Below are 12,019 nucleotides of genomic sequence, written 5' to 3'. Positions count from 1 at the left end.
TATTATGCTGAATGAAATATGTCAGAGAAAGAAAAAAACGCAGAATGGTCTCACTCATCTTGGGTTTTAAGAAAAATGAAAGACATTTTGCAATAACGTATTTCAGACACAAAAGAGAAAAGAGCTAGACTTTCCAGCTCACCTCAGGAAGCTCACCACAAAGAGTGATGAGTTTAGTTAGAGAAATAACTACATTTTGAACTGTCCTAATAATGAGAATGTATGAGGAAAATGGAGAGCCTGTTTAGAGTACAGGAGGGGGTCGGGTGGGAAGGAGGGAGACTTGGGACATTGGTGATGGGAATGTTGCACTGGTGATGGGTGGTGTTCTTTACATGACTGAAACCCAAACACAATCATGTATGTAATCAAGGTGTTTACGGAAAAAAGAAAAAAAGAAAAAAAAAGATCATCCATTATGATCAAGTAAGTTTCATCCCAGGACTGCAAGGATGGTTTAACATCCGTAAATCTATCAACATAATACACAACATCAATAAAAAGGAAAATAAAAACCACATGATCATAGCCATAGATGCAGAGAAAGCATTTGTTAAGGTCCAACACCCATTCTTGATCAAAACTCTCAGCAAGATGGGAATGGAAGGAACCTTTCTGGATATAGTTATGGCCATCTACCACAAGCCAGTGGCAAATATTATCCTCAATGGAGAAAAACTAAAAGTCTTTCTCTAAATTCTGGCACAAATCAAGGCTGTCCTCTCTTACCACTCCTATTCAACATAGGACTGAAAGAACTCACTATAGCGATTAGGTAAGAAAAAGATATCAAGGGAATCCAGATAGGAAAGGAAGAAGTCAAGCTCTCACTGTTTTGCAGATGACATGATACTCTACATAGAAAACCCTAAGGACTCTACCAAAAAGCTTCTAGAAACAATAGGTTCATATAGCAAGGTGGCAGGCTACAAAATTAACACATAAAAATCAATGGCCTTTCTATAAACCAATAGTAATAAGGAAGAAATGGACATTAAGAAAACAACCCCATTCACAATAGTGCCACACAAACTCAAATATCTTGGAATCAACTTGACTGAATATGTGAAGGACCTATACAAAGAAAACTTTAAAACTCTGCTCCAAGAAATAAGAGAGGACACGTGGAAATGGAAACGCGTACCCTGCTCATGAATTGGCAGGATTAACATCATCAAAATGGCAATACTCCCCAAGGCATTATACAGATTTAATGTGATCCCTCTAAAGATACCCATGGGAATCTTCAGAAAAGAGGATCAGGCACTTTTGAAATTTGTTTGGAACAATAAATACCCTAGAAGAGCTAAAGTAATCAGTGGGAAAAAGAATATGGGAGGAATTAATTTCCCCAACTTTATACTTTACTACAAAGCAACAGTTATCAAAACAGCATGGTACTGGAATAAGGACAGGCCTTCAGATCACTGGAATAGGCTTGAATACTCAGAAAATGTTCCCCAGACATACAATCACCTAATGTTTGATAAAGGAGCAAGAAATCCTAAATGGAGCAAAGAAAGCCTCCTCAACAAGTGGTGTTGGCAGAACTGGATAGCCACCTGCAAAAAATTTATCTGAGATCCCCAGCTAACATCATATATGAAGGTAAAATCCAAATGGATTAGAGACCTCGATATCAGACTAAAACCTAAGATATATAGAATAACACATAGGCAAAACAGTCCAGGACATTGAAACTACAGGCATCTTCAAGGAGGAAACTGCACTCTCCAAGCAAGTGAAAGCAGAGATTAACAGATGGGAATATATTAAGCTGAGAACCTTCTGCACCTCAAAGGAAATAGCGCCCAGGATACAAGAGCCACCCACTGAGTGGGAGAAACTATGCACCCAATATTCATCAGATAAGGGACTAATCTCCAAAATATACAAGGCACTGACAGAACTTTACAAAAAAAATCTAATCCCATCAAAAAATGGGGAGAAGAAATGGACAGACACTTTGACAAAGAAGAAATACAAATGGCCAAAAGACACATGAAAAAATGCTCCACATCACGAATCATCAGGGAGATGCAAATCAAAACAACTATGAGGTACCATCTCACACCCCAGAGATTGGCACACATCACAAAGAATGAGAATAAACAATGTTGGCGGGGATGTGGAGAGAAAGGAATTCTTATCCACTGCTGGTCGGAATGCCATTTAGTTCAACCTTTATGGAAAGCGACATGGAGATTCCTCCAAAAACTGGAAATCAAGCTCCCATACGATCCAGCTATACCACTCCTAGGAATATACTCTAGGAACACAAAATACAATACAAAAACCCGTTCCTTACACCCATATTCATTGCAGCACTATTTACCATAGCAAGACACTGGAAACAACCAAGATGCCCTTCAACAGACGAATGGCTAAAGAAACTGTGGTACATATACACAATGGAATATTATGCAGCTGTCAGGAGAGATGAAGTCATGAAATTTTCCTATACATGGATGTACATGGAATCTATTATGCTGAGTAAAATAAGTCAGAGAGAGAGAAAAAAATGCAGAATGGTCTCACTCATTTATGGGTTTTAAGAAAAATGAAAGACATTCTTGCAATAATAATTTTCAGACACAAAAGAGAAAAGAGCTGGAAATTACAGCTCACCTCATGAAGCTCACCACAAAGAGTGATGAGTTTAGTTAGAGAAATAACTACATTTTAAACTGTCCTAATAATGAAAATGTATGAGGGAAATGGAGAGCCTGTCTAGAGTACAGGCGGGGGTTGGTTGGGGATGAGGGAGATTTGGGACATTGGTGATGGGAATGTTGCACTGGTGATAGGTGGTGTTCTTTACATGACTGAAACCCAAACACAATCATGTATGTAATCCAGGTGTTTAAATAAAATATAAAAAAGGAAAAAATTTAAAGCACTATTACTGATACTATGGCTCTTAGTAACATGTACTCAACTGTCAGATTTTCTAGAAGAAGGAATATGTGGGGTAGTGGTAGGGTGCTTGCACTCTCTTTCAGAAGCCTTGGTGATATCAGCTTAAAAATCTCTGTACCTAAATTGTTTTCAGATTGGTGCCCCAGAAGGGAATTATAGAGGGCCACAGATGAGGCAGGACCATCAGGGAAATAGTAATTTTGTGTGAAGGAGACATCAAGTGTAATTTTAGCCATATGTCTCCTCCTTCTTCTGAGATAGCCAATTTTCTGCTGCGTGGGTCTTGTAACCATAATCTTTCATGGCTCGGTTTATATCTCATTTTGAGAGAAGAGAATCAGTCTATGAAGCTGGCCTAGTTTAAACATGGTGACTGTGTTTGTGGCCATGGTTACAGCTGCCAGACTTCCCAGAAGAAGAAGGACCCATAGGTGACTTTTATTGATAAATCTTTAGGTAATTTCTATAATCTTAATGTCATTTATATATTTTTTCATTTTTCCTGAATGCTAAATCTAAACCAAGTTGCTGGAAAAATAAAAGAATAAAATAAGGGGCCACAGTGATAGTAGAGTGGATAGGGAAAAAATAATCTATTGTTTCTAGTAACTTTTTGATAGTCTTTGGGGTTTTCAAAATATATCATCTTGTAATGGAAAACAGTGAAAGCTTAACTTTTTCCTTTCCTATCTGGATACTCTTGATATCTTTTAACTGCCTAATTGCTATGCAAGTATTTTCAGTACTATGTTAAATAGGAGAGCCAAGAGGGGACAGTCTTATCTGTGTTTGATTTAAAGGAAAGGCTTTTAGTTTTTCTGCATTGAATTTAATATTTGCCATGGGCAAATGGTAAATGGCCTTGACTATATGGAGAAAAGTTTCTCCACTCCCATCTTGTTGAGAGTTTTCTTCATGAACGGGTGTTGGACCTTATCAAATGCTTTCTCTCTCTACATCTATTGTTATGATCATATAGTTTTTATTTTTTCTTTTGTTGATATGGCATATTAAATTGATTAATATTTGTATGTTAAACCATCCTTGGATCTCTGGAATGAAACCTACTTGGTCATGCTTTATGACATTCTTTTGTTTGTTTGTTTGTTTGTTTTTGTTATTGAACCACACCTAGTAATCTCAGATGTTATTCCTGGCTATGAACTCAAAAATCGCTACTGGCTTGGGTGACCATATGGGACACCAGGAGATCAAACCGCAGTACATCTCAGGTCAGCAGTGTGTAAGGCAAGCGCCCTACCACTGTGCCACCACTCTGGTTCCGGTTTATGACATTCTTAATAAGGCATTGGATTTTAAATACAAGAATTTTGTTGAGGATCTTGTATCTGTGCTCATTAAGGATATTGTTCTGTACTTTTTTTCTTTTTTCTTTTCTTCTTTTTTTTTCAGCATGTCTGTCTCCTTTTGGTATCAAGGTGATTTTAGCTTTGCAAAAACTATTTGGGAGTATTTATGTTTCTTAAATTTTTTGGAAGAATCTGGAAAGGATTGGTAGTAGGTTCTTTTGAAATGTTTAAAATAATTTGTTAGTGAATTAATCGGAGTCTTGCAAAGCTTTAAATTTTCCTCTTAGTATGCTTTTACTGTGTCTCACAAATTCTAATATGTGTCTTCATTTGCATTTGTTTCCAGGAATCTTTTGATTTCCTCTCTTGATTCACTTGTTGTTCAATGGTGAGCTGTTTAATTTCTAGTGTTAAAGTTTTTGCTGTGAATATTTGTCCTGACCTGCAGGACAATTTATTTCTCGGGTATAGAGGGGTCCCAGCCTGAAAAGAGAATGGGGAGAAAGAAGGGGGCCAAGCAAAACGAGGCTTGTCAAGTCTCTGTTTATTAAATGGCAAAAGACACCTTTTAAGCACGTTTTTACAGGGGATGTAGCAAAGGCAGGGACAGCCTGCATTACAAAAGTCATCTTATGGTTAATCTTTACATGCAATCTTTACATAAGGGGCACAGAAACACCTCAGGGTTAGTGAAGTTTCAAGGATGTTACAAGTTTCCTGGAATGTATGCCTGATAGGAAACTGTGATATATTTTTGGGCTCTGGGGCTAGCCAATGCCTTAGGTTATGTACTCTTGCCACAACAGACTAGTTTGTCCTGCTGAATTCTATATTAGGGTTTGGTCTCTGACAAATATTTTTAGTTCATTTCTAATTTCAGTGCATTATGCTCTGAGAAGTTAGTTCCTTTTTTGTTTGTTTGTTTGTTTTTGTTTTGTTTGGTTTTGGTTTTGGTTTTTGGTTTTTGGGCCACACCAGGAGGTGCTCAGGGGTTACTCCTGGCTGTCTGCTCCTGGCAGGCACGGAGGACCATATGGGACACCAGGATTCGAACCAACCACCTTTGGTCCTGGATCAGCTCTTTGCAAGGCAAATGCCGCTGTGCTATCTCTCTGGGCCCGAGAAGGTAGTTTCTTTAATTTCTATCTTCTTGATTTTATGGAGGTGTGTTTTTATGAGCCAGTAAGTGGTATATCCTGAGAATGACCCATGTGTATTGGAGAAAAATGTGTCCAGTTTTCTCAGTGTGAAGAACCCTAGATAGATTTGAGAGATAGATAGATAGATAGATAGATAGATAGATAGATAGATAGATAGATAGATAGACAGACAGACAGACAGATAGATAGATAGATAGATAGATAGATAGATAGATAGATAGATAGATAGATAGATAGATGATAGATAGATAGATATACGGACCACTTTCTTTCATTTCTCCTTTCAGAGTTTAGTATATTCTTGCTAAGTTTCAGCCTGGATGACCTATCAAGAGGTAACAGGGTGGTGCTGAGGTATTCTTATTGATGTCTTCTTTCAGCTTTGTCAACAATTATTTTAAATATTGTTCTGGTCCCTCATTGGATTCATATATGTTTAGTTGTGCGATTTCATCCTGTTTTACATATCTCTTGATCATTATGAAATGTCTATCTTTGTCTCATAACTTTTTTAAGTCTAAAGTTTGAGTAATCTGATACTTATATACCACTTCAGTGTTTCTAAAGGAGTTGTTTGCTTGAATGATAATGATTGTTCCCCAACATTTGATTTTGAGTCAATGTTAATTTTGAATACTCAGAAGTGTTTCTTGTAGTCAGCAGAATGATGAATTCAGCTTTTTGATCCATTTTGACTATCTATGTTCTTAATTAGTGCACTTAGTCCATTGACATTGAGAGAAATAATTGTTATGGGATTTAGTGTCATCTTTCTGTAGGGGTTTGGTGTGTCTGTTGGTCTATTTTATTTTGAAGAAGAACTTTCAATTGATTTTGAATCTATAAAGTTTTGAGCTGTTATTTATCCAAGAACCTATGTATACTTCCTTCAAACCTGAATTTGAGTCTGGATGGGTAAAGTATTATAGGCAAAGAAAGCCTTGAGGCTTTCTTGTGACAGGTCTACTATAAATCTTAAGTATGCTCCTTTGAATATAATTTCCCTTTATGATCTTGTTGCTTTCAGTATTCTATCCCTGCCTGTATGATTTGTCTTGGGGTGCTTTTCTTTGTATATTTTTTAATTTGGTACTATTTGAACATGCTGGATTTAGTTGCATGCACTCCTTGGCTTTGAGAGTTTGTCTACAATGATGTTCATGATGATTAATTCTTCCTGGGGATTTTGTTTCTGGATCTCTTAGACTTAAGTAATTCTTATGTTGTTTCTGTTGAGCGTATCATAGACTTCTATTTTCATCTGATCGCATACTTTGAGTGCCATAGGCAGCCTGAGGATGGACAAGAGTGGCTGCACCTAAAAATAACAGCTAGAATGGAAAGTTTCCAGACACCACAAAAAAGACCTAGTGGAGAGTTAAAGCATGTATGGAGCCTGTAGTTATTCCATGACAGTATTCTTCAAGGGTGGAGAAGCCCTGTATCTCTTAGTCCAAGGGAATTGCCTTCCTAATCTCCCCAATAATTACTGTTCCTATGCAAAAATAAAAGCACATTTTTTATTTTTTATTTTATTTTTTTATTTCAGAATTATGGTTATTGTTTCGTTGTTGTCTTTATTGCTGTGGTGCTTTTCAGTATTTTTTGTTGTTGTTTTTTGTTTTTTGTTGTCACTGTTCTTTTTTTTGTTTTATTTTTGTTTGTTTTTTATTTTCTCGTATGGGGTTTTGTTTTTTATTTGTTTTTTATATTTTGTTGTTTCTCTTTTTTTTTTCCTCTCTTCTTTTAAATTGATCTTTATAACCTCTAGATGGACTCCTCCCGGTTTTTTGTTTGTTTGATTTTTGCTCCTCCATTTTTTACCCTTCACACAGAACCACATAACTTGAATCATCTTATTCTGCCTCATTAATTGAGGAGGAAATAATTGATGGTACTAATACCAAACAGGCATATGAACATTGAGTAAAAATTTAAAAAATGATCAGACTTAAACACCAAATCCAAAGCCAATAACAACAGAATAGATACCCAATCTACAACAAGCTATACATAGAGGAGACCACTTCTAGCAGCCCAGGGAGTGGGGCAAAGGAGGGAAATGTGGGATGCATGCTGGGAACAGGGATGGAGGAAAAACATCATGGGTGGTGGGAATGCCCCTGGTTCAATGTCACCATGTACCTAAAATATTACTGTGAAATATTTGTAATTCACTTTGGCCAAAATAAAAATTATTTAAAAGAAAACGAATAACAGCTGGGTCCTCTAAAAGAGTGGGCACATGAGTCTGTAATTTGAGACCAGGCAGCACACCCAGAGTTTTGATCTAGCCTTTTTGTTTTTACTCAAAAAGCAGAGTGCTTTTACATTTACTTTAGTATATCATTCTGAGTTAGCAAGGAAGAAATTGGTTGTCCATAATTTATGTAGCAGGAAAACATATGTGGCTTCTGTGAGGTACAGATAATGATAAAAACATTTTATAGAATGCATTGACCTCCTCCTTAATAAAATGGTTATAACACTTATTGATATTTACCAGAGATGACACTCTTTTTTGGCCCAAGATTCAACAATGCCCAAAATCTCATAGATCTACTGTAGCAGCATTATGGCTTTAATACCCAGTTTTCTTTTCCAGGGATCTATTTTTTGTGGCTCTTTACTGCATGCCTAAATTAGGTTTTGTTTTGACATAAAGACTATCTTTAGAACTGGTGGCTTTGGCTCAGGGCTTGATGGCTCTGGTTCTGCAATATGTTTCACATGCTTATCTCCAATATTATTCTTATACTAATTAGTGAGCCTGAACTAACCAAGCTTCAGAACATTTTCTTGATCACTAGAAACAGTTCTGACTTACAGAAATATTAGTGGTCTTTGAAGGGATACAGAGAAATATCCTTAGAATACTAGTGAAACTGTGGGCCCGGAGAGATAGCACAGCGGCGTTTGCCTTGTAAGCAGCCGATCCAGGACCAAAGGTGGTTGGTTCAAATCCCGGTGTCCCATATGGTCCCACGTGCCTGCCAGGAGCTATTTCTGAGCAGACAGCCAGGAGTAACCCCTGAGCAACGCCGGGTGTGACTCAAAAACCAAAAAAAAAAAAAAAAAAAAAAAAAAAGAATACTAGTAAAACTGTGTTTCAAATGAGAGGGGTGATTTTATGCCATGACTCTATCAATTTTCCCATTTCCATGAACATCTCATAGTAACCGTGGGTATGGGTATTCAAAGGTTTTTTGAACCTAATTACCTCCTTTAGCAATGGGCTTTAGGCTAGGGTTCCTTACACAGGGGTCATGACATTGAGGAATTTTTCCATTGTCTAATTGTTTGTTTTAAGACTCCTTTCTAATCTCTTCTGCTTTATGGTGTTGTTATGCATCACATCTTCCAGTTCACTGATTATGTCCTCAGCCATTGTTACTTTGTTGGAGAGGTTTTCCAGTGAGGTTTTCATTTGACCTACTAAGTTTTTCAAGTTTTGTTATTTCAATTTGGAGTTTTCTCATTTTTATTTCATATCCACTTTATGCTTATGTGTGGTTCGTTCAGTTCTTTCCATGTTTTATTTGAGTTCTATAAGAATCCTCCATAGTTCTTCTCTAAAGTCCTTATCTTACAGGTTAATAGGTGGTTGGAAATTTTGGGTTATCAAAGCTGCCATCTACATTCTCTATGCTTGGTGGAGACTTGAGTTGTTTCCCCATTAACATCCTTGTAATATGGTGTTTTCTGCATGTTGTGCTGAAGTTCATTGATTAGAAGAAATGCATGGCTAGGGAGCAGAGCAAAACAACTGGGTTCCTCTAGTTTCACTCTTTGGGGGTGTAGTCAGCTCACCTTCATTGACTTGCCTACTCAGATCTCTTCTGGGCAGGGAGATTCCTGGTGGCAATGGTGGTAGGTTAAGATGGTTAAGGTGGCACCTTCCTCAAAACATGGATGATCAGGATCCTCCCTTTTGAATGTATTTTCAAATTTAAAGAAAACTTGTCTAAATAGTACAAGCATTAAGTACCTTAATGCTTCTTAGTGGTTCTAATTTCATCAACAAAAGAAAAATAATTTTGATTAAATAAGATTTTTAGATTTAATTAGAATTTATTAATTAATTAGATTTAATTCAGAAGTTTTTAAAAAGTAGATAAATTTCTAAATATTCTAAAGTATTAGCTTTTTTAAAAGTAAAGTTACATATATTGAAAGAGATACTAACTTTGATTAAAGGCTAGAAGAAAAATGTGCAATTTTATTCAGGAGGAATTTTTTAAATATAAATAAATCTTTTTATATAAAATATAAGTCTAGCACTAGTCTTAAATTGTTTAAAATGCAATGGAAAAAGTTATCTATTGAAAGTTTCTGGACTCACTTGCCTTATAAAATCAAAATCTCTCAAATATTACTTAAGTAAAAGCACATATAAAATATATCAAAGGTAATTAAGTTGAATTACTTGGACTTTATTTTTTGCTGGCAAGCCAATTTTGTTTTACTCAGCTTTAGCCCAATATAGAATGAAGGGGAATAACCTTTAAAACTAGTCTTTATATTGTGAAATCAAAGAAGAATTTTTTTTAAATCAAATCCATTGGATATTCTTTACAATATTTATAATAGTCTCCCAAAGTTCAAAGTTTATAATAATTCCCTTAATATACTCAAACACTGGCTTATTTTAGCTCTACTTAATCCTAGTGAATCTTTACCAATTTTGTCATGCTCTAGTTCACCTAGCTATAAATCTTCCTCATGTTGAATAATACACCAACAAATCAGTTTAAGGATATTTGCCCAAATTCTTGGTGAATCTGAATGCCAAATTCTCTTGATACTTATAAAATGGTATATAGTACTGAAAAATTATTAGAAAACAATTTGAATGTGATCACTCATTTTTTTGAAAGAAGAAAAACTATACTTTATAAATTTCAAATTGAAAACTATCTTAATTGGCCTTATGGACACATTTAAAGCACTTTAGTTAATAAAAATTATAAAAATTATACATTTCCACAAATTTTCCTTCAAGTTATCTAATATCATTTTCCTTTTAAAAGGTTTTTGTTTAAACCAAAGAAGCAACACATTCAATTTTTTAAAACTGAATATAGTGCTTCATATTTGCTATAAAAAGAAACCCCAAATTTTGTCTATTGGAGAACAAATCAGAGACATCTAACCTCTGTTTTACTACCTATTTATCTAATAAAGAATAAGATATGTTGTGCTTTCAGTGGACTTAATCTCATAAAACACCAAACAAACCCACAAAATTTCAAAGCCTCCCTTTCTCTTACTAACTAAATGAATTCTGTTCTTTACAAATTACACCCTCATTCTTACCTAAGTCTATACTCATTATAAGGAAAAATAGATTGATACGTTTGGGTACAAAAATTAAATATTTGATATTTAAATATTTAATATTTAAATTAAATAATTGACTTAATCAAAATACTGAATGAGTTCTCAAATTTAAAATATTTTTGATGACCTCATACTGAGCTCCATGAGAGTTCTCATGCTGTGTGTCCTTTCTCTTTGAAATCAGTAATCTATCCAACTTGTTTCCCTACAGCAATATTTCTGGTAAGTTCTAACTGAAGGGCACTATCAGCTGTAAGATGGAATGAACAAACATAAAATACTTGAAGCTCTCATAAAGGTAGAATATTCTTAGTAAACTTGAAAACAGACAGATGTTCATCAAAGTTGCTAACTCATTTTTAATAAGTCTAAAGTTCATTCAGAGTTTTTAAAATTCAAAATCAGGAATTTTGCTTTTAGTCTAGAATAAATCATAAGTTCTATTCTAATATAGACCTTTATTAGAAATAAATAAATAAATCAGTTCTACTAAGTGTGTACCCCTTGCTTATGCAACAGAAGGAATCATTTTTGGTGGGCTTGAGAGATCACATGTGGTGCTGGGGATCAAATCCAGGTTGCTGAGTGCAAGGCAAATGCCTTATATGATGTACAATCCTTGGGCTTCTTCAATCACTTCTTCTTAAGGTATTTTTTAGGCTAACCAAAAGCAACAAAACACCTCATTTACCAAATCACATTGACAAAATATATTTTATTAGACAAGTTGGAATAATGACAGTTGATTTTGATTAACACAATTATTGAACCTTCAAACACCAAAGTGCCCAATTGTTTCCAACAGTTCATTTTGTTCCATCTAGTTTACCTATGTCATTTATCTTAGTGAAAACTCTACAAGTACATTCTCTGGTTGTTAACGACAACTATTCTTTGTACTAAGCAAGCCAGCTCAGGAAGAGGACATTGGAATGGTGACTTAAAAATTCAGCTAGAATCCTACTATGTCACATTTACTAACAAATGTATCTTTGTACTGCTAATTATATCAATTAATTTCTCTTCTTTTTTTCAATGATAGAATTAGGTGTTAATTAAAAATGCAAATTAATGTGTGTTGAAATATAAACTATGAAAGAATGTATTGCTTACTTGTTTTGGATAGTTTTGTGGTGTTTGGTGGGTTTTTATTTTACTTTATTTTTTGGTCATTTTTACAACTTTCCCTTATTTTTAGCACAGCTTAAAATGATTCTTGTCATTTACATAAAATATGATACAGCTAAACTTCCCTAACCTGCTGTTTTGACCTCTGAACCTTAAAGTAAG

Source organism: Suncus etruscus, chromosome 11 (genome assembly GCF_024139225.1).
Source record: "Suncus etruscus isolate mSunEtr1 chromosome 11, mSunEtr1.pri.cur, whole genome shotgun sequence".
NCBI classification, from domain to species: Eukaryota; Metazoa; Chordata; class Mammalia; order Eulipotyphla; family Soricidae; genus Suncus; species Suncus etruscus.
The sequence above is the reverse complement of the archived record's forward strand: the minus strand, read 5'-3'. Positions refer to the sequence as shown.